This window comes from Diprion similis, chromosome 3 (assembly GCF_021155765.1).
Source record: "Diprion similis isolate iyDipSimi1 chromosome 3, iyDipSimi1.1, whole genome shotgun sequence".
NCBI lineage: Eukaryota > Metazoa > Arthropoda > Insecta > Hymenoptera > Diprionidae > Diprion > Diprion similis.
This window is the reverse complement of record NC_060107.1, coordinates 9760622-9787716: the sequence shown is the minus strand read 5'-3', so window position 1 is coordinate 9787716 and position 27095 is coordinate 9760622. Positions and strand designations below refer to the sequence as shown.

Below are 27095 nucleotides of genomic sequence, written 5' to 3'. Positions count from 1 at the left end.
TTGCAAAGGGGATGCTGCAGGGGGTGAAGAACTCGCTGGGGGCTGAGGCGAACGGTAGAAGGAAGGGATGGTACAGCAGGATCCATATAGAGGGGCGGTGGAGAACCCGCGGAAAGTGACGGCGGGGGTGGGAAGAGGGGGGCGGTGAGGGGCGAGGACGCCTGCGCACCGAATCCGCCGTTAGGAGCAACTCAGTTGACACCGACACACCGTGATACGCGCGCGTGGTTATCATTCGCACTGACTTGTGCCTCGATCCCTCGACTCGGTTTTTATGGGTCCAGACTCTTCGCACCCACACATCACACGGCGACACACCGACACACCGATTCACTGACTCACTGACTCATTGACTCATTGACTTACTGACTGAGCAACGGCTGGTTTTCACCCTGCACCCTTGTACACGCGTGTTGGTTTTCTTGTTGTTGTTGTTGTTGTTGTTGTTGATGTTATGACAGTGCCGAGTTGGAGGAGCGACTGTGAGACCATCGAGCAATTGGGACCAGACGCTGTTCTTCATGCTTCTTGCGTTTCTCGCAGACACTTTTCACGAATATTGTTTTGTTGATAGAACGATTCTGGACGACGGATTCACGCGGCACGAATTATAAGATTATTTAGTCAATTCATAGAGAAATCGGGTGACTCAAATATACGGAGGAATATTTAATCAGACTTTTTTGTATATTCATTAATGATGTTCATCGAATGGAACGCTTCGCTACGAGCTTATTAACTCAGAATTATATCAGCAAATTATCATCCTGTGGAATTATCTTCAGATACGTTAGAGGAACGCACTGCATACTGCATAGTCGATTCTTCTACACGAAGCTTAACTCATCCCGGTTCGCTTTGATTAAATTGGTCACGGGATTACGATAGTCGGGGATGATTTCAACGAGTTATTTAAGGTTGGTACATTATTCATCATATGAAATTAATGTTCGTGTTGTGGTTGTTTTATTATCCTCATTCACGATCATCGACGAGCTTTGGCTTTTACCTTCGAATCAATCTTCTTCAAGCTTTGACACAGTGCCTTGGATACGCGTACCCTATGGATATTCACGAGCAAATTCAACCCCCGATTTTAGCCCTTTACCCCCGTTCGACAACGACGACGACTGCTCGGGGAAAAGGGGTGGAAATTCTATTGTTGTCGGAATTCCACTTTATATACCTAGATACGCTTTTCGTACACGAGAACATTTTATATACTCAATCATAATACTTTGTATAAACATTCTCGCGGAAACTACACGAAGGAACCATCGTCGTTTTGAATTATGGTATTTGCAATAATAATTGTGCCACGTTGTGCTGACGGACATTCTCTGGGTCAGTCTTACGACGAATAAACAACTGGAATTGAGCTACTCGTGAGCCCTTCTCTTACCCACATGTCAGGCTGAACAGCTGAATGAACTTAAGTACATACATAAGTTCTGGTAGATTTTCGAGGCTTTTTTCTAAAATTCTCCTCTTTATTTGCGAGTATAAACGTGAAAAACTATGCTTCTTGAGCAACATGTGTCTAACGATAAGGTCGATGTTAAACTTACCTCATTCTGACGAGACGTGGACTGAAAACTCACTGTTCCTCCAACTTTGGAATAACTTTCAAGCTGTTGAGTTTGGAAAATATGAGTACGTTGAGTTAACGCTGTATTACGGTTCGCCGAATTTCATGTCGGAAAGTTCCAAAGTTTCTCGAAATAACGACTAGGTATTCAAAAAAATTCGTCGTTACGTCAACTTTGAGAACTTTCACTTCATTCTGTTCTGAAACATCTGCTTTGAATCATTTTGCGTAAGGAGTGAAGAAGAAAAATCCGTTGCTTCGACTCTTTTTACCGATTTCAACATGTTGCCGATATATATCTCTGCAGATTGAAGTACACATCATTCATTACTTTTGCCCAAGTTTTCTTCTGGTACGTAATGGGCAAGGTATAATGGCATGTGTGCCACGTGAACGCTGGTGTTTCATGTGTACCAAAATCGTGATCGAACGTAAAATCCAATAACAATGAAACGGATATAAAACGAGTATTTATGCTTATATGTATATATGCGTGTATGCATGTATAGGAGAATTGAAATCCATTTGGGAACACCTGCTAGTACCATAACACTACGTTATAGGGCGCCCAAGCAACGAGCTACAGTCGATCGATAGTGATTGATACACGCTAGACCGAAAAATCAGAGAATCATTTTTAATCCTTGCATTTTTCATCCATTGTTAGGAAAATTAATATTTATCATATACCTTGTCAGAAAAATTATTATGGATTTACGGTAGACAAGAAAGACCAAAAAGGACAAATTTATGCGGTAAAAAAAGACAAAATCCAAAACCATTTTTATTTTTTCATCCTCAAAAAAAAAAAAAAAAAAAAATACTTCACAATAAATTGAAGCCTCCGAATAATAATGATGCATCATTTTAGTATACATTTACCTTTGTTTCACGCAATTTTGCATCTTTGTTAGAATTCCACTAACGATTGTAATACTATATTATATTCACACGTTGTCGTTTTCGTTGTTTTTGTACTTTGAAAAAACGGTGAGGATTGTAGAAGTTTTTGCGAAAAATAATATTATTGACGAAGGTATTTACGTATATGCCTGAGGAATAAATGAATATGCAGAAGGAGTGATAGAGGCGGAATTTTAACAGAGGAATTTCAGGGGCTGTGTAATTCCTCCCCCCCCTCCCCCCTCCCCCCTCCCCCACCCCCACCCCCACCCCCCGGTTTTTCGTTTTGTCAACGTACGAGATTAAGACCTCCCGGGTAAAAATGTAAAATTATTCATGGTAATGCCATTTGTGTATATTTGGTTAACTACTTTAAACCTCGGGGATAAACGAAAAATCTCTGAATAAATCGGGCACACATGTAACATCCTTTATATACGTTTAATACATTACGCACAATGTATATGTATATACGTATAGGTGTACATGTGTGGGTCTCTCAAGTCATAATGTACTATAAATCGAATCTTCTACGAAGAGCGAATTGTAAACACTGAAACGAACTAAATTCCGGGTAATTCAAAAAGGCATGCGTTAAATGTTTCATGCGTTAATAGCTGAAGGTGTGAATACGAGGCGTTGAAACAGAAAAAAATTAAAATCACGTTCCTGTAGATGTTTTTTTTTTTTTTTTTCTTTTTTCTTTTGGTTTTCTATCTTGGTACGCATCTCGTCAGACATCCATTATCACGTTTGTTTTACAGATCGGCGAAAACGCCGAAAGCATCATTAATCCTGTTACGTGCGATGATCGATCATCGCGAATGAATGGTTAACAGATTGAGTTGTCTCACTGCCAATTCGGATCTTACACAGAACGGAGGAAGAGATACGTGCGATTAGAAATCGAGATCTTTAATAACTCGTGGGAATCGCCATCGGTATAGTCGTTGAAAATATTCTTCTCGGCTTCTTGGTTTTATGTTTGGTTTTTAGTTTTTAGTGTTTTTTTTTTTTTAATTTTTTTCGCATTTCTTTTTTATACTCTCATAACGCTAATTCGACGTTCACAAAAAAGAAGCGCAAAAATCGAGTTTGTCCTGCTGCCACAGGTGGCGTTAGAGTTAGTAGGCTTGAGTTTACGACCTCAAGCGTTTAATGTCTTTTTCTATCTCTTATCTTCTTTTTCATCCACCTGCATGGAAATTGGATCGAGAACGAAGTGCGTGTTGGGTCTATTTCTCAATTTATATTGCGATCGGTGTAAATTGAGGTGAAATAAAAGTGAAAAATTTATTTACACAGGCGGTTCTATTCTTAGATATAATAAGAAAAAAGAGAGAACCTTCTACCACTCTTGAATCAAAATTACTTTTATATTTATAGTATTTACAATCTCAGCATTGGCTACAACTTGGGTTTCAATCACTTTTACGATTCCCTATTATTTGCCAAAGTAACGAATCTACTCGTAACTTAACAGCGGTGAAAAAAATTCTTTAAATAAAAACCACAAATCTGTTCCGAAGAGGTTACATTAATATACGGTTTTGTTAAATGAATGAAATTGTCTTTGATCGAGAGAACATTTTTTATCTTGAATAATTTTTTATTATTGTCAAACCTTCGTCGTGTCAAAGGCAGAATGTAGGTACTCGAGTTTTTTTGATTACCTATAAAACCACAGGAATCCCAATGATCTTGCCACTTCTCGTTATAAGCCATTCGAAGCAGATGAAGATAAACCTTCGTTGGAACCTCACTTTTCATTCTTTTTTCTCCGTTAATGGGGAAAAATTCATTTCACAATTTGGGACAGTTCGCGATCAGTTATCCTCACAACCATATGGAACCAGAATCACGCAGGCACGTCTAGTGTGCACCATGAAATGGACTGTATAGGTATTCGTCTGCTGGGTGAGATTTGTGACACGATCCACTTGAGGCGGCGAATAGAGAACCTTCGATTTTCCATCGAACATAAATTTTCTGGTACCCCGCGGGACGTGGTAGCACTTTCAATGATTTATAGTTGGGGTTAAAAGAGCAAGGCCAATGGATTCGCGAGGAATCCGAGTCACATAGCCTCCAACCCGGAGGCCTCTTAGTGGCGAAGAGGTGGATGGAACTCCGCGTATTCTAACATCTAACGCCATTTTCTCACGGAATAAGGAGAGGCAGAAGAAACGGGGCGAACTTCTTTCCCCCCGGTAGTGCTAAGTGAAATTAATTACGTTCGCGTCTGCTTATTATTAGGCATGGAGGGAGGATAATTGCCGTTCGTACTCTCGGCCACATGGTTGATACCGATGCAGTGCCTCGGGACCTGCGAATCGCCAACTTTTCACCCTCGAAACCAAAAGCTCTTTCGACCGAGTTCCTTGGTCTCTTTTTCCGCCCATTTCTCACCCCGGCGTTTTCCTTTCCACCCTCGTTTAACCGCCCCTCATACCTTTGTTCTTCTACTCCTCGTTCACCGTTGCGGCTTCACCGTTACTGGAAACAGGCATAACACTTTGTCCAAGTCACGGAAAGTTAATACTCGAGTCTGCGATTTTAACACGGACCAGGCTAGACAGCGTTAAGTACTTGAGAAAATTGTCAAAGTGGTCCAAATATCGTCGTATTTCAAGACTGTTTTTTTTTTGCAATCTTTTATTAACCTCGACGTGCGGAGTTTAATCATTTATTGAGTAAGGAGTCACATGAAACAATATCAAACCTTGTAATTTCCATATGAAATTCTCTGTAAGATTATTGAATTTAGTTTATTAAGGTCCTGAAAATTTGCACGACGTTCAATGAAATCTTATAGTTTCCTGTAATTCAGTAAAGTTTTTAAAGTCTCGTGACGTCACGTGAAGTTTTTGTAACATTCCGTTGATACTGTAGCACCTAAAGTCCAAAGTATCACGAAGTGTCTACGACATTAGGTAACAACTTTGAAGTCATTTGAAAACTTTGAAACTTTGTCAATATTTTGAAATCCAAGAACTTTCGTTAAATCTTTACGCTACTATCACACGTTCAAACTCTAGTTTACAGACAATCTTGGGAAGTAATCAACCTCTCGATAACGCGTAGAAACCCAATGACTAATGGCGAGCCGGAGAACATGGTTAACCCCATCCATAACCTGCACTTGTTTGCCATCTCTCAACTCCTCTCGATCATAACTAACTCAATCAGGGATGCTTGAAGCTTCGGGAAAAGCCAGCAAAGCGATTGTTCAAGAACACGGTTGACGAGGTTATTCCGACATGGAACAACAGCGGAAAGGCTTTTCCATATCTTCTTAATCCAAGACTGCAAATTTGGAAGCAATCGGTTACTTCGAGCATTCCTTAAACGCTCAATAATCCGCTAAATTTTACCTTCAAGTCCATAAAGGTTGGTGGTTATACCATCAGCAAAAGTCACGTCGCTTCCAGCAGTGCATCATGGTCTCGACGGTACTTTATACTGTATATTTTTCCTCCTCAGAAATGGAGGATGATAAATGAAAAGGAGCAGCAGCAGCACCCAGCGTCATCAATTATACCACGTTTAGCTTAGTGCACCAGCTAACTACACACCCTCTTCTCGGTTGGACGAACCATTGTTGTTACCAGGCTGAAACATCCACTGGGTCTGTATAAATACAGAAACTGATTTCATATCGTTGAGGGCTGCGATGTGATTTTTCTTCCCTTTCCTTCGTAGTTGCGATTATGCGGAGTGGCATGGTAGAAGAAGGATCCTTTTCTATCTTTTTTTATTCACTCTACCTGCGCCATTATGTGCTTTAATGGGATACACGCGTACCTGGAACACATCATGATAAGACGCACTCTTCGAGTACCGCATCGTGAAGCGCATCATATTTTTCTATACCGAACAATAAGGGTCGCCTCGAAGATTCTCTCTCCAGGTCACCGTTCACCGATTGTGCAGGTGAAACCGTACAACTGTTGAGTGTACAATGACTTTTCAACTTTAACGATAATACGACTCTATCATTGTTTAGGATTTCTGAAAAGATCTATTTACCAAGGCATCTTTATCCAGCCTCGAAGACGCTCTCTTTCTCTTTCTCTCTCTCTCTTTCTTCTTGGATTAGGACACCCACCAGCCTCTGTTTTTTGTGAGTCGTAATTGCCTGGCGGTTCGAGGGTCCTTTAATGTGTTATCTGAAATCGTTAATACCCCTGATTGAGACGAAGGGTTGTTTACTTGTATCCACTGATCCAATAGAGAGACCATTTCAGTCTTTATGGCGCTGTTCGGTAGCTTTTGGAAAATCTATTTCCATCATAAAAAACCGCAACGGATGCTTCGTGGCTTCAGGATTTTAATCCAAAAGATTTTTCATCGATTATATAGTTGAACTAAAATTTTTAGGTAATACTTGCAGGTCAAACTTTTTTCATGGTTCCTGATAACAACAACCATTAAATTAAAAAAATGGTCGATTCGTCACTGACTTTGTCCACTTTCATGTGAAGATTTATTCTGCTTAATACACCATATATACAGACGTCACAACGACGACGCCAGGAACTCGTCACATTATAGTTACAGAGAACCAGAGTGTGGAATTAGCGTGTAAATTTTACATCACCTCCCACTCGTCAACCGTTGATAGGCGTGTGGCACGCACGTGGCCTTCAATAGACGCAAAGTTTCCGTGACCTTAACGGTAGGTTGTAAAAAAAAACATGAAAATTAGCATAATTTTTTCCCCTAAAGTATAACGACGTGGGTTTCTGGTTTGTTTCACTTGAATGTCAGATTTTAGAAAACTCTGCTCATCTCAACGAGAAATTCTTACACGTGACTGAACTGTTCCGCGCTTCCCAAGTAATAAAGCATACACGTGTGCTCCTAATGTTCTGACCTACCAGTCCAGACCACCCTTCGACCCAGAAATCCATCTTTCTTCACTTATTATCGTAATTAAGGCTCGAAGAACGATTTTCACAGCATGACTAATTCTCTCACGTGGTTGGTTAGAGCTTATGGCTTCTTACGATTGTGAGGACCACAATCGTGATTCATTATGTCAAGATGTGTTGTGATGATCAACGGGGGGGGGGGTTGGAACGTGCATGGAATTCCCTTTTAGCATATCGCTTAATTTCCACATTAACTGACCACACAGAAATAAAAATCTCTATTCTCAGCTTATTCGTAATCATGTTTCTGGTAACGAATGCCCCTAAATCTGAAATTGAGAAAGCTTGATTTCATTTACAAAATCAATTCAGTCTGCCTAAGATACGGTGTCAAAAATCATTTGACGTGACCGAGAGTATTTTTTATAACGTGGAACATATTTGGTCAGTGCAACGTCAGAAATAAATTAAGACACTAAATTCATCTATCAAAATCTTCCTACTCACAGGTTTGATGCTATAATTCTCAAAAAAAAAAAAAAAAAAAAAATCTCATTGGACAGTTTTAACAAGAACAAGTTAAAATCAAAGTTTCATCAATTTTCTGAAGCTAGTTACCGAGTAAATCCATTTCAAAACACATTGTGCCTCATAATACACGCAGTATTCCGAGAGATTCATAACTTCAGTAGTACAACTTCCCTAAACTTTTCGAAATCCATACTGCAACTTTACGACTCTCATCACCGTCCTTGCTATGATTTTCTCAACAATCTCACCACCTCACTACTACTAATCAACTAATCAACTTTCTTCCTCCCACTCAATCTATTAGTATTAAAATAATTTTCATCATTGCCCCTTTAGTTTCGAACACTTTTTAGCACATAGTTTACTATCACCTATGCCAATTTTACTCTCTCCTCAGTATATCTACGTCATTATTCTACCTTCGAGCTTACCGCTGAACCGGTCAAGGGGTGTGAATCCAAGGATTTCTCAAGAACATGACAGGACTGAAGCTCTTCGCTAAAGTCTCACGCTTCGCTAAAATGCCGCTATCTACTCCCCCCTCCCCCCTCCCCCCGCCCCCCACACCCCACACCTCTTTCCTCACCCTCCACCCTCAACTCCTCTCTCACCCTGAACGGTCTTTGATCATTCGTCGGTCGTTGGAAGCGGTGCTCGCGCCACGGTGGGACTGAGCAACAGGCCTCAACGTCGGTGGCACCACCTGTGCACTTAATTCCCGGGACGCGCTGTGCTGCGGACACCCGGCCAACCAACCTCCAACGGGTTTTATTTATTCACCGCCCAGAACTCCCACCCTTGCTTTCCAAGCCATCCCTCATCCAGATTACAAATCCTATAGTGCCGTTCTGGTTTCCGCATTTGGCTGATCGAAACCACCAATCATTCATGCAACCCTTCGTACAAGCCTCAATTTCTTAAAAGGGAATGAGAAAAAATTGATATTTTCAATCATAGAGAAATAATCTTGCTTTTCTAGATTTTATTAGATACTTTTTTTTTCTGTAATTTTTATTTTTATTTTTTTTTTTTTTTTTACATCGTTTGTTGGGATTTATTTTACATTCAACGATGTGGATGAAGTTATTTTTGGGGTTATATATACAGTGTGAATTGCTGACGACAGAATCATCGTCGTCTGTTATAGTTTTATGCGCATGCGCTACGATCATACACAAGTTGTTTGCCAGGGTGATCAACGTGACCTTAAAAATTTTTACAGATGTCGCTGGCAGTTGTCCTCAATACCGAAAGCTGTAAAAAATTTTGAAGTCACATACATCGCGGCCAACTGTTGTGTAAATTTGTAACTCTTTTCCGAGCACCACCATTCGGTCATTAGAAATTCACGCTGTGTATATATATACGCATAAAGCAACTACGGTCGCCTTGTGGGAACTTGTATTGGACTTTTCTGAAAATATTGGAAGAGTTGAAAAAAGAATCATGGTTGAAAAATGAGCGAAAAATAAAATGAACTAGAATAAGCTTGATGTGTTTTTAAGACCAGGGAACACTGTTCTGAATAGGAGACGAGTGTTCAAGATTTGGCATGGAATTTCCCATACCTATACACATGATACCATATACAGAGCCTAATCCATCGATTGCGAGTTTTAGCCAAGTCCCGACGGAATCGATCTCCCAGATTTCGCAATTGAATAGATTTGGTTCTTTTTCATAATCTTTTTTGCTAATCGTTCTTATATACTTTTACGTTATGTAACTTGTATTTTTTCACCACACTTCCACGGAAAGTACAACTTTCGGCCCCTCGCATGAACGGGAAGTTGTACTTTCCATGCAGGGGGTGGTGAAAAATAGTTTTTATTTGCGTAAGGAACTCTGGCGAGGTTTGATGTTGATTTTTTCACCTCCACGGCTAACTATTCGTGCACTGCGTTCTGTTTTTGATGATGCTGATCGACATGGATCTATCAGAGTTACTTTCTTTGAACAGAGATCACCCGCCTCATCGGTATTTTCACTTATTTAAAATCTCTTATATCGCGATAATCATGTCCCTCCCTTGCATCTGAATTCTTTTCCTTAGCTCCTCGAGATTTATTAACGTTACACAAAAATAAGAATTCATTCTACTGATATATTTATCTACATGTCATATACATGTGTGTAATAAAATATGAATAATATTGAAATCTTGACATCGCTGATATAGTGGAGTAATAAATATTGGAAATGTAGGTCAATGAAGAACGTCGCATCATTTTTCGTTGACGTTTCGACCCAAATAAGGGTTTTTTTCAGAACGATATATATGGATATGACAAATGATGATTGTACGACCAAGTCGTTGGAATTTGTAATCCATAGAGATCCTTATTATTTTTTAATTTTTTTTTTTTATCTTTGTACGTCTTATACAAGAAATAATTAAGAATTTGGCATTTGAATATAATAATTAACTGTAAAATACTAAACAGAATGTCTTGAACTGAATAGATACACGTGTGAAAGTGAACATAACCTCAATAGAGGGATAATTAATTTAATTAAGTTAAAGAAGATTAAATTCACTCTGTAATTGGGGCTATGATTTATTTCTTTCGAAAAAATTTTATCTTGTTCAATCTAATCAAGATGATTATCCTTTTATTGAGGGTAAATGTTCACTTTCACACGTGACTCTTATCAGTCTAACAATAAGACATTCTGGTTAGTCTATTACGATTAATTATCATATTCAAATGCAACATTCTTGATTATTCCTTGTGCAAGACACTAAAAAATGTGAAAAACAAATTCCAATAACGACTTAATCGTACTTGTAATCATATTTGTCACATCCATTATATGCATAAAGAAGAAAAATCGTTAGCCAAGCTGGAACGTGCTTTGATTAATCATCTAATCATCATATTCCATTAATAAGTCGAGTGTAATATTATTCCTTTGCAAAAACTCGTTACAAGGTTGAAACACGTCGCTTAATTTCCCTGAAAATATTCTGGTATATTATATTGTGTTTACGCACCGTCGAGAGTTTAATGTTACTGTGTAAATCGACAAATATGAAAAAAAAAAAAAAAAAAAAAAAAACTCTGCGATCAATAAAATCCCTACTAAAAAGAAACTCTTCGCTTTGCCACACATACCGAAATTCCAAAAACGTCGACGGTAGGCTGTGATCTGTTGTTCAAAGAGAAAAAAAAAAAAACAGTAAAAAAAAATAAAAATAAAATAAACAACAAACAATACCAAAAAATTTCGGCAACGATTTTCCTACACGATGTAAAAGCGTTTTGTCACAATTCACAACTGCACAAAAATAGTTCAACGATAAAAGTACCCGCACACACACACACACACACACACACACATATAAAAACAATCTCTCGCCGGAGGCGAACCGCGGAGAGAAAATCTCTCTGAATTTGGGATCAGCAGCGGACGCTAATCCCATGTGATTATTAGGTGAGTATGAGTACAGAAGGGCAAAGGGTCGGGCTCGATTCGCATTTGCAAAATGCCTCGGTCCCTCCCGGGAAAATTTCACCACGTAACGTATAAAGGTCGTTGAATCAATTCACTCGCATATTGATAATCACTTTTCGGATTGATTTTGTAAATTTAGTTGTTACATTTATTATTAATCTACGTTGCATGTTAAACTTTAAAACTCTCGGGGTGTGACATAAGCCTTGCGAGAAGAGTCGGAAAACATTGAAAAATATTGTAAGTTTTAGGTTATCACAGGCGTAAAAAGTTACCGTTTAATTATATATTCAAATTTGTAGACTATTTACGGGCATGCAGATTACGTTCGCCAATTAAGCGCTGAACAAAGTTTTGCACTCAGACGGAATTAACGGACAATAGGTATTCGACTTGATGTGCTTGTCTGATTTTATGAAGTCATGGAAAGATCGGTGAGATTAATTTTTTATAACTTTTGAATGGGAATTACGGATTCCTTAGATACACGTTATTGATTAACGATAATCTTCTAGATATTTGAATGCAAAAATTCGAGGCACAGAGTATATTCTATGCTGATAAAAATACTGAAAATGAGTATCGAGAAACATTGGAATCGTTCGTGAGACCGTTTTTTATGTATCGTTTGAAAATTACAAGATTATATAGTAATAAATCGAGGAAAAAAAATCTGTAACCGGTTTTGGTCGGTTGAGGTTGTTGAATTTCGATATTTTCAAGATATACATTTATCTGTGTGCCAATACTAGAAAACTTCATTCCATAACACATCTCAAATTATTCCAAAGATGAAAAATGTAAATAAATGAAAAATCAGATTGAAAATAAAAACCAAAACTCGTCTTAAACAAATTTTTAGTAATCTCACATTTGATAATGCACATTCTCTGAAAATACATATATAGAAAGCTGCCATTTGGTAACAAATTTTGACAAATATTGTTCAATTTCAAAAAAAATTTCATTAAAACTTACGATTAATAGCAGTGTAAAGTTGTATCCTCTTTAATTTTCAACTATTATTTAGGATCTCAGTCAACAACATTGGTCATTTGATGATATGAACGTTTGCAAACGTTTACATGTCACATTTTTTCATAAAATCATCAGTCAATCGACTCGCGCATTGATTTCTGTGGGGAGAAAAAAAAAACAAACTAATTCTCTTACGTACACTTTTGAACACCGAAACTCCGAGGTCTTTTCATATCAGGTATAAGAAAATGGTTCTTTTTTTTTACTCAAGGAATGCGGCGCGGTAGGTAAAAAAATAAAAAGGTGAAAAGCTCGGAGGGGAAAAATGGCCGAGTTCACAAAGAAAGGTAACGTACAGAGGTTTTTGGGGTGCGATATGCGAGAATGCGGGGGCGTATAAGGTATGCGAGGGTCGCACTTAGCGGTGGAACTTTTATGTGGCATGATATGCGTTACGGTGTATGAAACATTAAGTGGTTGGCACGTGACGTTAGCAAGTGTGTGGGGGTGGAGGAAATAAGCACGACATGTATGTTCGAGCTTTGCAAGCTGAGTGAGGCGTCTCTGATTAGTCGGCTGGTGATATCGCATTGTGCGGAACGAAATAAAGAGGTCGTCTCGCCCTCGGGGGTGAGAGAAAGGGAGAAGGGTGGAGGGTGGAGGGAAAGAGAAAGCGAAAGTAAGGGAATGCACGTTCGTTAGGTATTTCAAAGGGGGAAGGCGGAAAGACTCGGTGAATACTGAACAGCCCGGCAAAGCCACGCGTGACGAAAGATTTTCTCGCTCTCTTGGTCACGGGGATCGTCGTCGAGGTATTTTCCTCCCAGACGACATTTGACGACTTTCCCACGCTCCAGAGCCGCCTGAAATTCATACCAGAAATTTACGAATAATCATTCTTAACCTTGACCCAGCTACTTTTGATATTCAGCATTGTGCAGGATTATTTTTCAGACGAGAATTGGGCGGGAGGGGGGGGGGGGACATATCGAAACATAAAAGGGGGGAGTTATGGGGAATTTTTCAAAATGAAAATCAATTCAATTTGGAGAATTTAAGCAGAAATTCGAAGTCCGGAGAAGGAGATTAATTGAAAGGTCGGAATGTAGAATGCCGAAATGTGGAATCGGCAGAATTCGTTTCGATGATATAGAATCGTGCATAGATTATAGATTTTGTAGTTGTGTTTTTTGATATTTCTATATTTTTTGAAAGGCAACTTTCTATGTTCTTAATTTTCTGTACTTGAACTCTAGAAAGTAGATTTTCGCGTCTTTGATAATTCGATATATATTTTGGTCCAGCGGGACGGGTTTGAAGTTCCGAATTTGCAGAGTTTCGAAAGCGCCTAATTTCGAAGTATTTGGTAGTGAAACTTGAAGTAAAGAAATTAAACTTTGAAGAAATAAAAGTTTCAAATGGCCGAAAAGCCGACACTCAAAGTTCCGAAATACAAGATTCCGAAAATTCAAGCTACGATAGAGCAAAGTTTCGAAAAATGAAGTTTCGATTGAGTAAAATTCAGAAAATTAAAATATACTCACAGAGCGTAGCTTAATCAACGAGTAGGTATAAAAGATCAGAAAAACCAAAAATCAGAATGACCAGGATTCCCAAAATAAAAATATCAAGAATCCAAAATAGTGAAATTTCAGCGAGCCAGAAATTTACGGAATTGAAAATCTTCTGTCATTCGGAATTTCGATCATTCAGATTTTTTGTATCAACTTATCAAATGTATCTAAATATATTCTAAAAATTTTCAAATATTTACTTACTTTATTTTATTTTTTTTTCTTTTTTCCACGAGTCCTGAAAAATCATCTCCTTTTCATAATCGAGAAACTGTACTTGTGGCCCCTTAAATTTCTCGTCGAAATGATTATACGGGCTGATTTATTATCGTCCGCGATTAAGGTTACTTTTCTTTTCATTAATATTGAACAGGCTATTCCTCGTCTTTGTTTTTCACCTTTTTCAATTTCAGATAGTACACGAGTGCGATGCTGCCGTGTAACGGGCAGTTCAGCTTCGGGCAGCCGCCCTTCTGTATGCGTATAATACTCCCTTGGCTAAACATTAATATAGAACGGCCTTAAAAAGATCGTGAGATTTTGGGATTCCATTTTCTCCCTTCTAATGCCACGGCACGCTTCCTTTCGAGCACGTTTATCCACTCATTTGACTGTTCCATCAAAATTCATAAAAGCACCCTGCATTTTCTGCAGGGAATCTCGACTCCCTTTCATCTGAATCTTGTTTTCTTCTTTAACTTTTCAAATTCTTAAACACGAGCACGTCAAGTTTCTCACGTGAAACTATCGCATTTTGAAATTTAGCTATTTCGTGAGGGAAAAATTTTTTTTTTCCTCTAACTTTCAAGCAATGGTCATGAACCAAGCTCCGATTTCTTAAAAATTGTACGTGCAAGCGAATTCTTACAAATTCGACTCACTATGAGCTTTGCTCTTGTCAAATATAGAATATTCTTGTTCGTATGACTATTTTATTTTTCATTTATTATCTACATGGGAAGAAACTGGATAAATAATGATTCTTGTCAGGAAAACCTGCACAATTCTCAGGGACTTACGTTTTCATAAATTACTGGACACCCTGAATGATCAACGCTGACGTGTGACGGTAAGGATAAGAAAAACCGGTGCGGGTATAATCAGGTATTGATATTGATATTGATATCTGATGAAGATAACCGTGAGATGAACTTTTTCCGAATTCTCTGTTTGTCCAGTGAACTGTTTGTCATCCACACGCGAGCAAATCTGTTGCGAGTAAATTTGCTCTGGTTGATTAGTTTCCATTCCTTTCTCAGCACCCATCGATCATGTCTGAAGTATTTTTCTTCGTTCCTTTCGCTCCTGTGTTTTTCTTCTAATCTTTCGAGCTTGGTGAAAAAAACGTTATTAGCTGACGAAATACTTTCAGTGATTGTTGTAGACAATTTCAAATGACGAATCTAGCTGTAGATATTCCCAGTTAAAAAACTTGGGGAAATTTTTTCAAGTCAGATTAACGCTAAATTAATGTTTTTTCTTACAGTATTGTAAGCATAATTAAAGTTCTGGAAGAATGATAATCCATGATAAAATACTGGTATAAGCAAAGCGTAGGTTTTCCAAAGTTTGGTACGGTTGGGGTAGAAAAAAAAAGTTAGAATCAATATTAATTACACAAAAAAAAAAAACAACGATTTGATTTTGAATAAAGGGTTAATTTTTGCGAACGAGAGTTTCACCGATCCAATTATTTTTTCAAGCAGAGACTGAACTAATGGATGGGAATATAATTTTTGTATATCGAGATGAACTTTCATTAAAAATAAAAAACAAAAAATTGAAAATATAGCAAATATTCCAATTTTGGTAGAAATTGATAATTGGAGGTTTTTCGGCTCACCGATAACGAGTCAAAGGTCAGATTTTGAAAATTTTTAATGGTGAATCCATTGCAGTACTTGAAAATAAAAAAAAAATAAAAAAAACCCTCACATTTTCACGTGACATGTCACCCGAGGATTCTAAAATCGTTAATCACGAATATGAATTTGTAGTTTGAAATTAGAATTGGATATTGTTCTTTTTTTTTCTCTCTCTGTGAACTTAATTGGAACCTGCAATGCGAGAACCGGAAATTCGAGGGCTGGCTTATGGCCAGGCTTAAAACTCCCATATTATATATATAGATATAATTTCGCAAAATTAGCCGCAGAGGTCGGGATAAACGGATTGGGAGACGGAGAAGGACTGGAAGTGCATTCATCTTCTTGAACTCCCTTCACTTTCATACGTTTCGCGTTTCATTGATTCTGTTTCTCAGCCAGAGATTAGGCTCGTTAAACACACGAGCTACGACCTCAACTTTTGTCCCCTCCTGACTCGATCGCTTCACTAACGTATAAGACATTCCACGCCAAATGGACCAAGTGCTAATCCTCGACCTCTTGGATTTGGACCGTAATTTTTTATGTTGTTGCTCCAGTTCTAAAAAGCAGTCAAGATTATTTTTGCTTTCTTTTTTGACCGTTTTGTTGTTCTAGCGAATTTGTTTTTCGTTAATATTTTCAAAAACGACACGTCGAAAGAAAGTAACTTAAATTTTTTTCGCTTATAGATAGATTCGTTTCCAAAAATCTTAAGTAAAAGAAATTTATTCAAAAGAAGAAAAAAGAAAAAAAATGTAAGATGAAATTTTAGAGTTGGTACAGTAACGTGAAAAATCCGTGAGACCTTCGTCGATTCGGCGTGGAATGCCCCATGTATATGCGAATCCTTATCGTGAGCTCGTTACACTTTATACCCAGATTTTGCACATCGAATTTTTGCCAATTTAACGAATTCCTCTGCTGCCTCTGTGCGCTCTCGGGTTTTTATTCAATACCGACGAACCGATCTGCCGACGTTGGACAGCCGCAGAGATAATATGTGTATACAATTTCGTATAATTCAGTCAACATTGCATGAACCGTATTGGATTATGTTTTTTCAGTGTCTGCTAGACTGTTTTTGCAAACCTTTAACATATTTTTCCATACCGATTCTGTAAACATGGAAAATCTATCAAATATATTTTGCCAATTTTCTTGTATCATTGTTTAAATTATTATAAAAATTAATCACCATGTGCTACAGAATTATATATTTTTTCTTAGGAAAGTCTTCGTTGCACAGTGTTTAGAAGTTTTATTTAGTAGTTTAGAAAATACATAAGATAAGAATATTCCCGATTTTTTCGTGCACCCAAAAACGTTTTGGAAAATTGATTTTAAAGTCTAATAAAGATCGTTTTTCTACTTGAACAATAATTTTATCCTCAATGAATAAATTTTTTCAGAAAAACCAATTATTTGAATAGAGACAAAATTTGTGATTTTCCGACTTGATCCAAACTGACGTTTCGATAAATTGTTCCAGCAAGAAAAAATCAAATTCAAAATATTTTCTCAATTTTAAACAATTTCAACTTTAACGTATTATACACATACATGCAAACATTTATGTGCTTATACGTAACAACTACGCACGTGTGCAGGACAGAGGGGATTAAACGACGATCCAATATACGTCACCAGTGACCAAATCGTGACAGGCCATAGAGTGAGAAAAGCGAGGGGGTTAATCGAAACTCCGAATTTGTAACAGGGGTTGTTGGTCGTCGTCAGAGAGCATCGCGTCCCATAAACCGTGAGAATAACGCCTAGATACACCCATACGTGAATACATGTTGTAAATATATTAACCATAACGTAAAAATGGGTCTTTTCACGCCAAATTTATGTCCACTTGACCACGAATTTTTTTTATTTTATCAGGGATTTTTCCTTTGTTCGTACGACCCCTGAAAACCTTCCACAAATGATATCAAATTTCTCGTATAACTCGTTTTTACCCTATAAATTTTTAAACCCCATCTCAAAACCACTCGAATAGATTTTTTTGAATAAAGGAAAGAAACATTCTGTTTTCGAAAAACATATCTTTTCACCAAATGTTTAGAGTAGAAGAACGTTTTTTTTTTTTTTTTTTGATGTTTTATTCGATCATTTTCACACTTTTTTTTTTTTGAACAGTTTTTATCCATTTTCCTATGTGTTCAAAATCTGTTATGACATATTCCGCTTCGACGATTCAATTACTGATTTTTAGAATTGTTTGTATAGTCTTAAGACACATCCGCGATTGAAGAGAATTTTTCTTTTTTTCTTTCTTCTTTTGTGATCCGAATTTCGTCATTACTGTTGAATGATTTTAAAAAATTAAAAAAGTTATTCAGTTAGAGTCAGACCGGATGCTGAGCGAAGCTCGACTCTCGTAACAATCGAGTTATCCCTAAATTTCAACAACATTTGCGTCCGCACTTTGCCACCCACCCTTTTATCTCTTTCTCTCGCTTTCATTTTTTTACACTTGTGTTTAGTTGTCAATTACATTTTTTTTTTTTTAATTATTATTATACAAATGGTTTTTTTTAATTTTTTATTTATCTCTATGGTACTCCGTCTGTTAACTTTATTTTTATTCGATTGTTATCTATCTTCTTTTCTCATTACAGTTTAACTCTAATTTAAATTTTCGTTGTTTGATTTTAAAAAGTGTACAGCAATATTATATCCATTTCGTCGGTATAATTGATTCATTTATCTCTTATCGATATTACTATAATATTCTTTAAACAAATATTCAAAAAACCATGTCCGACAGCATCAACGTCAATATTGTATTTTTTTGATGAAACAAATCCGAAAAGATTTTTGTTTTTTGCATTATATACGACCGCATCTTATAATTTTTCAACAGTTAACGAGTGTGGTGTAATAGTTTTCATATTTTAGTAACAACGATAAAGGTTACGGGACCACTTCTAATCCGTTCGATACGCAATTTCTTATCATACATTCGCACGTAATTCTTCATCCACTCCAAGTGAATTCTCTAAGCCCCATGGCAGGCCGTAAGATTTATTGCTTTCTAAAAACTTGGAGCGGCCACCGTTCATAACCGGAATCTGAGGAAAATTGTAAATGTTTGATCACGTTATTCAACTTGGCCAAATATTTCAATGTTTTAGTCAACTATAATCTGTTCCGATCGAGATATTTTCCGGGAATTCGGTATACAACAAGTAATAAGTCTTGCATACAGTCCAAGCGTCTGAAGTTACATAACCGGAAGCGGTACGAGTTTGAAAAGTATCGGGAATCGTGTTTACGATATAACCAAGCAACTTGATTTTAGATTGAAAATCTGCTCCGATTCGGTCAAGCGTAAGAATTTATCAAAAATTTATAATACCAGAACTAATGTGTAAACGTCGAAAGACATTGTTTCTGCCCAAATCAAAGACTGCTCGTGTTTCTTTGAAAAAAGTTTCACAACAATCATCATTATACTTCCATACGTATAGTGTAATGGGAAAGTAAGGCTGAGGAAATGAAAAAGACGAACTGTCCGTCTCTCAGGATCACGTCTAGGATACGTGAAGAGAATTGTTTGAAGCCAGATGTTGTTAACCTTGTTTTCTCCGCTGAAATTTTCCACGTTATACGTGTCTCTCCATCTCTCTCTCTCTCTCTCTTTCTTTCTCTCTTTCTCTCCCGTATTATGACAGGCGTGCATATCCGGCGCTCTCTCTACCGATATTGCAAACGTAGATCGCTCGACCTTTGTTCGGTCTTACAAGTTGTGCATTGCGGGGATAAACTACCCGCTAAGTACTACCCCGCATAATGGCCGCAGTGCAATATCACCCGAGTTGGCACAACGGATCGCCCTCCGCGATTGCCTTTCACTCCAGCTCCTCTGCATTCAAAAGATTCAAGCGATAGCGGAGTTTCGGTCATACGGAAATAGGTCAGATAGACGGAAATGTAACTCGCATACATTTTGGCAAAGAAACGTATTTACCTGCGTTTTTCAGGTCTTCGTATCAGGGGGTGACAGCTAAGGAGATGAAAAAACAAGTCGAATTCCCATCAAATTTTCGATTTCTATACTTGAGATTCACGATACTTTAAAGGTTGACGGGACTGTAAATTTATGTCTTGTTTTTTGAATAATTTGTTTTTCAAATTTTGTTTATTTAATGCTATATTTAACATAGCCATTGATAAATAACGAGGACTTGATATTTATCTACTATTTGCCTTAAACACGAGGTCACGTCCCGAGAAAATTAAGGCTGGTCGTACGAAATAGAAAAGAAAAAGCAATTCGGAAAAAAAGTTTTGCGAACACTTGGAAAGTGCGTTAAATCACTTTGCGGTTCTGACGTCCGTTCGTCGCTGCTGATCGAGTCGCGTGACCGTTGAGTTTGTGAAGAATTTTTCGTTCAAACTGCCGGATGGAAGTTCGCATATATATACTTCTAGTCAACAAAATAATATCGTTAGCCCTGCGAGACGAGCTAGACTCAAATTATGTTAGAATTTCTAGAAGCTGTAAGTAAGTTGCTCCTTTAATGTGCTTCAACGCAAAACCAGCGAGTATATTGATGATGATGACGATGATTCCTGCCAAATTTTTCCCAAAATCAATAATCATAATGTACTTTCTGCTAGTGGTTAAATTTATACTAACGAATATTACGGGGCAGTCCGACTCATTTTGACCTGCGTACCAGATTTTCGAATCTGGTTTCGGATTTCAATTTTTTTTCGTTTTTTGTTTTTTTCGATCTTTGTGGAACCATTTTACGATTTGCAATTTTTTTATCAGCAAAATTAAGAGGAAAAAAAAATATCTTCGTTGGTTCGTCAAAGTTTTATTTCCTTGTCTCAAGTTTCACCACAAAATAATTGGGAACTTTTCAAATTCGGAACTTCAACCTCGCCTCATTCCCCTCTTGACAAATTAACGCCGCGTAGCATCTCGTCTTTTTTATTCTTCCATCCCTTCTGTCAAAATAATTGCAGACCCTGTCCCGCAGTAAAAAGCTGCAGGGCAAGATCAATTAAGTTTTCTAAGCTACAATGAAATTACCGAGTTCGCAAGAAAATTCGCGTCCTTGATCGCAAGACAAATTGGATAAAAGCTCCCAGCGCTTACGGTGTGCATTAAATATCGTTTCGGATTCGGGCCTGATTCTTTACATCTCGACCACGATTCTCGCCCGTTTCTCTTCACCCTACTGCATAAAAGAACGGAAAGCAATCATCCGCAAGCTCTGCAATTTCGTACGCGAATATTCCCGCCCATTTACGGTTAACCCTCGTATCGTTAAAACTCGATTTTTGCGGATATCGAACGCCTTTACAATACGCATGTTCCGCCATTGATTTCTACGCGAACTGATTTCAAGAATCACGATTTCTACATTTTTTTTATCCACACGCACACTGCAATCAAAATATGACTTGCGAATTTACGAGAACAGGACAAAACTACGAAAACTCAAATATTACAATAATTAATGCATCAATTAATTTATATCCCGAAGCAGAAAAAAAAAAAAAAAAAAAAATCTATACGAATAAAAGCCTGTCGAAAATGTTACACCGACGTGACTCAGAGTCTTATATAATAATTATCTTGAGCAATTAGTTAATCCTTTTAAACTATAACTACGGAACTTTACGAGGATGAAACTTGAACGCAAGGGTCATGTAGCTCTTCCTTATATCTAAGATCGTAACGGTGCCATTTGCTGCAGTGATAACGAGCTTAATATCGGTGTAACGGATGTTAAGGAACACGACCTAAACGACGTGATGTCTAAGGGGACTCTGTATCACTTGAGCCAAAATCTTATCGCGTAGTTCTGGGCTTCCGTCCTCGAATTGCGAAGAAACAGGGGGAACTACAGAATACCATTGTCTTATCGGGTTTATTCGTTAATTGTTACTTTTGAAATCTCAGTAGCAGAAACAGCAGCGATCGTCGAAGAAATGTTACCGAAAATTTATTTTACGTTCTTATGATTATTAAAAAATTTTACTAAATCGATCATCGTTCTAGAAACGGTTAAATATTTTTGAATTACCAAAAAAAAAAAAAAAAAAAAAAAAAAAAAAATTGGTACAAGTAACTGTTTCGTTAAAACGTAACCCCATTTTATGGTTGTTGAAACGTTAAATCCGTTTGTTCAATTGACTGGATTTTTCCTGTTCAACGAGACGATGACATCAATTTTTATTCCTGATGTTCTATCGCAATAGTATTACAAGTGATGATAATTAGGAATAATAGTAAGTTTTATGGTTATTGGATGGGAACGAATTTTTATTTTTCAATTCACCTTTTGGTCACGGTAAAAAATTGAATAATTAAAGTCTGTATCGTAACAAAAACTGGGAATATTTTTCCTCTTATAACCCCCTAAGTGGAGAGAGTTATAGTTTTAATTTAATTTGTTTAGCAGGTTGGGGTTGTGAGATTGTTGTAGATCGTTTGCGGCTCACCAAGTGCCAGCAGAGCTATTCGCGTCCTATAGAGGAATCGTCAAAGGGCATCGCGTCGGCGATTCTCAACGAAGAAGGGTCGAATAATTACGCTTTCATAACCGTTGATATCGCTGACTGACTATACACCGGAAGTCACATCCCTGTTACGAGAGGGTGACGGGAAGAATGGTCTTCCTGGAAGCTGGGCAAAGTTGCTAATAACAGAGTTTGGTATTCAAATTGCAAGCTTGGAAGTCGAGTCGAGTCGAGTCGCGTCTTTTGGACCGTCGATGACGATCGATCCGCAAGCTCGAGTCGTTCTATGCTTAAAGCTAGAACGTCATGAAAAGCCATCACTTGACTAATTGGTATAGAAATGTGTAAATTCGCGTTTGCCGAAATTAATGTAATAGATAAAAAACGAAGCATATTTTGATCTTTAAATTTTCTCATATTTCTAACTAATTCCTAACGTAATTCCTGATAAATTTCAATCATCCTCTCGGATTGGGATAAACGAAGACCCAATGTAGTGTTGCAAATTGATATAATATGGAGTTCTCCAATTTCCCGGGCGTATCAACGCCGCCCGAGGAGCCTCCGGATATCCAGAGCTTCGTTGGCTCTTCAGGATAAACCTAGTTGACAAATATTTCCCGGATTCAACAGAACAAGTACTGACATTGTCACGCAGCTATAGCTGCCTTGCCTCGGGCTTATAACGTCTGCTCTTCTCTCTTTAATTTCGTGCCCTGCTTTTATCGTCTTCTTTATTTTCTGTTTTTTCTACTGTTTATTTTATTACATATACATATATATGTATTTTATGTTTTTGCTACTTCTTTGGCATTTCACTTCTTTTTATTTTATTTTTATTTTTTTTTTTGGTTTTTTTTCTTGTCGCATTATTTTCCGGACGAGACGGAACGTTCGAATTAGATTATCTCGTACCAATATCATAATTCCATGGAGAGAATCCTGAGAATCCGTTCTACAGGCACGAAGACATTGCCGAGTTCAAGAATTCACCGTTAAAAGTACGATTTCGAAACTCGAAGAATTATGGAATATATACCTGTGACATCTAAACGAGCAAATTTCGAATGATTGCGAATTTTTTGATACCTTATAACATTTTTTTTTCGAACGCTCAAACTACAAAACCTTGCAGAAGGGTGAGATAAAATTTTTTGAAATCGTTTTCTGCGAACCTTAAATTTTACTAAAACAATTTTTTTTTCTTTCTACCAATGGAAGTGAAAAAATAGATGGGTAATAGAATTCAATCCAAATATTAGGCATTCGTTGAAATTTCAATCGAATTGTGGAAAAATTTGACTTACCCAACTAGTTTCCAAATTCTTCGAACTAGTTTCCGGAAAAAAAAAGGAAAAACCATTTAAATTACGGGGGGGGGGGAGGGGGGGGGGGGAACCCAAAGGTCTTCATTAAAACCATAAATTTTCAATCGTCTTTTTTGACATTATTTTTGAATATACGTAGATGAACATGGAATACTTTTTTAGGTTATTTTTTTTTTTTTTCTTGTCCCCGTTAACTTATGTTTGCCATATTTTTTCATAAAGTTATTAGGTTTCGAATTGAACGCTTTGACACTTTTTTTATAACGATCTTGGGGGTTGATTGCAAAATTATTATCACCATTCCATTCAACGTCATCGAATTACCTCAAGGATCAAGTTTTCGGATTCATATAAAAAAAATAACAACCTTTCGATTTTTTTCTTGGCCTAATTATATAGCGAAACGAGTCTTATTCGCAATCAGCTTTGCATCCTTCATGTAGGTGTGAGACTGTAGTTTTCAATTTTCACATCTCGGCTATTGATCAAAGAGCGAAATGCTTCTGATAGAAAAATATAAGCTTGGTCCTGCGAGCTTGTATTATGGATAAATTTATGCATAGTCTGGTGCAATTTTTCATACATCTTTTAGTGTACGAGTGGTTTTCCTTGTTGTAATTTAATTCGAGAACAGAGACGAGCTTTTATAACATTGAATATATTGCATGAAATGTAATCGGAATTGAAATAAGCTCTGCGCAACCTTTTTCCCATCTTCATTCTCGTTCTTGTTTAATAATTTTAATCACGAAAGAAGAAGGAAGATAGGCGACTTCGTTGAAACGGTGCGGTAGACAATTTGATATTTCTTCGGCGCGAGTTTAATTCCTCCGGAGAAAACTGTTTGCACATCCCTGCAGGATGAAATTCAAGCAATCCGGAACAGAGTGCGCAGCTCGGCACTCTCAGAGTTTACTATGAAGTTAAACCATTTGTGCTTGCTTGAAACTTTGTTGAAGAGCCATTGAGAGACGTATTTCTATACGTATGTAATGCATAGACGTATACCGATAACAAGTATATGTATGTTATTATGATTTATGCCGTATATACATATATATTGAACTTGTTTGATTCTTACAAGAACTGGAAAGAGGCAAATTATTACACCGTCCCAGGAAATTTTCAAGTACACTTGTTATAATATAACAGAAAATTGGATTCCAAAAATATCTTTCCTGCAATAATCGAATTATGAACATTTTTCATTACGCGACAAGTGCGCAAAGTAGGTTTCCGATCAAAGCGATCCCCCCCCCCCCCACCCCCTCCCTCCACCCTTTCCCCCGCCGCCATAAAAATTACAACAAAAGAAAATATTCAATTTTTTTTTTTTCAATTATAAAGAAAGTAAAAGTGTTCAGAATCGTTGAAAGATTGAAAAACTTCATCATCATCATCATCACAAAACCAAAAGTTCTCATATTTATAAAAGTTTTTATTCACTTTTTTTTCTTCTTTTTCATTGTGGATATAATCTAGAATTTTTATATTCGTATTATATTCTATTTTTCTTTTACATGGAAAAAGAAAATAATAATTTTTATTTTCAATGTTTCGAATTGAATAATAATAATTTTTTTTCATAATATCTTTTGCCACGGTACAATTATTAAATTGAATCGGAACATTTTCGTCCAATCACTTGACTACTACTAATTTCACCTGCCAAAGTAGACAGTAATAATTACTTTCCACATGCTCTTCCACAATGCGGGCACTTTGCACACTCAAACCCGTGCGCAAAATCGAACTTTCCTCAAGCAGTTTGGAAAAATTACATTTCATCGATCCGCTGACGAATATTCTGGTAATATTTTCGCAGAAAAGGACATAATTTCGATACATGTTGGCTATTTACTCTTTATCCTTGTGTGTCCACACACACACACGTTTATACATACCTATATATATATAATCAACGGTACATTCAGAGAAAAGTATGCGCGCTCAGTTATTTTCTCCGTGTAATGGTCATTTTCATTTTTCTCTTTAACCTTCCGATTTTTTCTCTTTACTTCTTTGTCTCCTCATTTATCTCTACCTTCTGTCCTCCTCCCTTCACATTCCCTCTTTTCCCTCTTTCTCTCTCTCTCTCTCTCTCTCTCTCTCTCTCTCTCTCTTTTTACTGACCATTCGTTTACTCCAACGGCGTGTCCACGTATATATCCTGACCACAGTTCTCCATTGTTCTGCAGAGTTTCGCCTTTGCCGAGTTTTATTTTATTTTTACTAATTTCTTTTGTTTCTCATTTTGTTCTGTCCGTTTTTTTCTAACTTTGTTTCTCCTCTTCTTCGCCTTCCTTCACGCTCTCTACCTACCCGTGAGTACATCACTCTTCATTTATTCCCTACGGCTGACGTTGGATTACTCGAAAAGTATGCTACTCCATCAGATTCACCCTAAGACCTGGACGAAAAATGAAGCAAGTACGCCCAGCATCAGTATATTATACATATGTATTGAAGAATTCGGTTCAGCGAACTTTTCCAACGAAATGAAATCATCCTGCGAAAAAAATTACCTCATATTTAAAACACTTATTGTTATTCACAGAACAGTTTCAACAGAGACACTGTGTATACACAGGCCTAATCCATGGTCTTACCAGACCATTTTAGACCAAAAAATATGCCGGATTGTTCGCCGGATCGACCAGGCCAAAATGGACTCCTAAGTTTTACCTTAATCCTCTTGCAAACTAGAAATTAGTTCGCCACAGCACGCTTGAGCTTGCAAATTACTATCCTAATCTTGAATTCCATTATTTCCATCCGTTTAGTCATTTCATAGTTGAAAACACCCTGTAATATAATGCCTCCTCATCTCGTCATTCGTAATACAATATACCAAAAAAGGGGAACCGTGTCTGAACTGTAACGTTGTTGTTATAAACAATGCCACGACGTCTCGTTTTTGCGTTATTGTAATCCTAGAATGGTCAAATTGGTCTGAAATAATATATTGAGGTAAATGGTGATACGATGTATTGTTGTTTGATGTTATGGCTGCGCGAGTGGACCAGGACACCTTGGTAATGATGTATTTGATTTTTTTATATCTGATCTAACGATTGAGGTCCATAAACTCAGAAGAAGCTTGTCAGTCTGGCTTTTTAGACAACAAAATTTACAATCACAATCTAAGGTGTTGAACTTGACACGTAGTTTGATGGTCAAGATACACTTTAAGCTTCTTTATATTATGAGATCTTCAGCAGAAGACATTCTTGAGTTTATAGTCTCTCAAAAACCGCCACAAACACGCTTCCGGCCTGACTAAAAAATCTACTTACGAAAGAAAACATAACGTGCCAAAGGCGTTTTATAATCTCCATTAAGGAAAAAGAGACAAAGAAGGAATGAAAATATAAAAAATTTAATGGCATACTTTGTTAGTTTCTATCTTCGATTCGTTTCAGTTGTCTTATTAGAGTATTTGCAATGAAAAAAAAGGGGGGGGAAAAAAAATTGGCGGTTCAAGAATTATTTTTCTAATATTTCTA

At 37.2% G+C, this 27095-nt stretch overlaps 1 protein-coding gene across 2 annotated transcripts in view; it reads left to right on the top strand.

The window, feature by feature from the left end:
* The first annotated feature begins 743 nt into the window (after positions 1-743).
* LOC124404427 (5-hydroxytryptamine receptor-like) overlaps positions 744-27095 on the top strand; it is a 151786-nt gene continuing 125434 nt past the window's right edge. For both annotated transcript variants that reach the window (XM_046878533.1, XM_046878532.1), the window contains exon 1: positions 744-917. The gene's annotated coding sequence lies outside the window, so the exon portion shown is untranslated. The remainder of the gene's footprint in view (positions 918-27095) is intronic.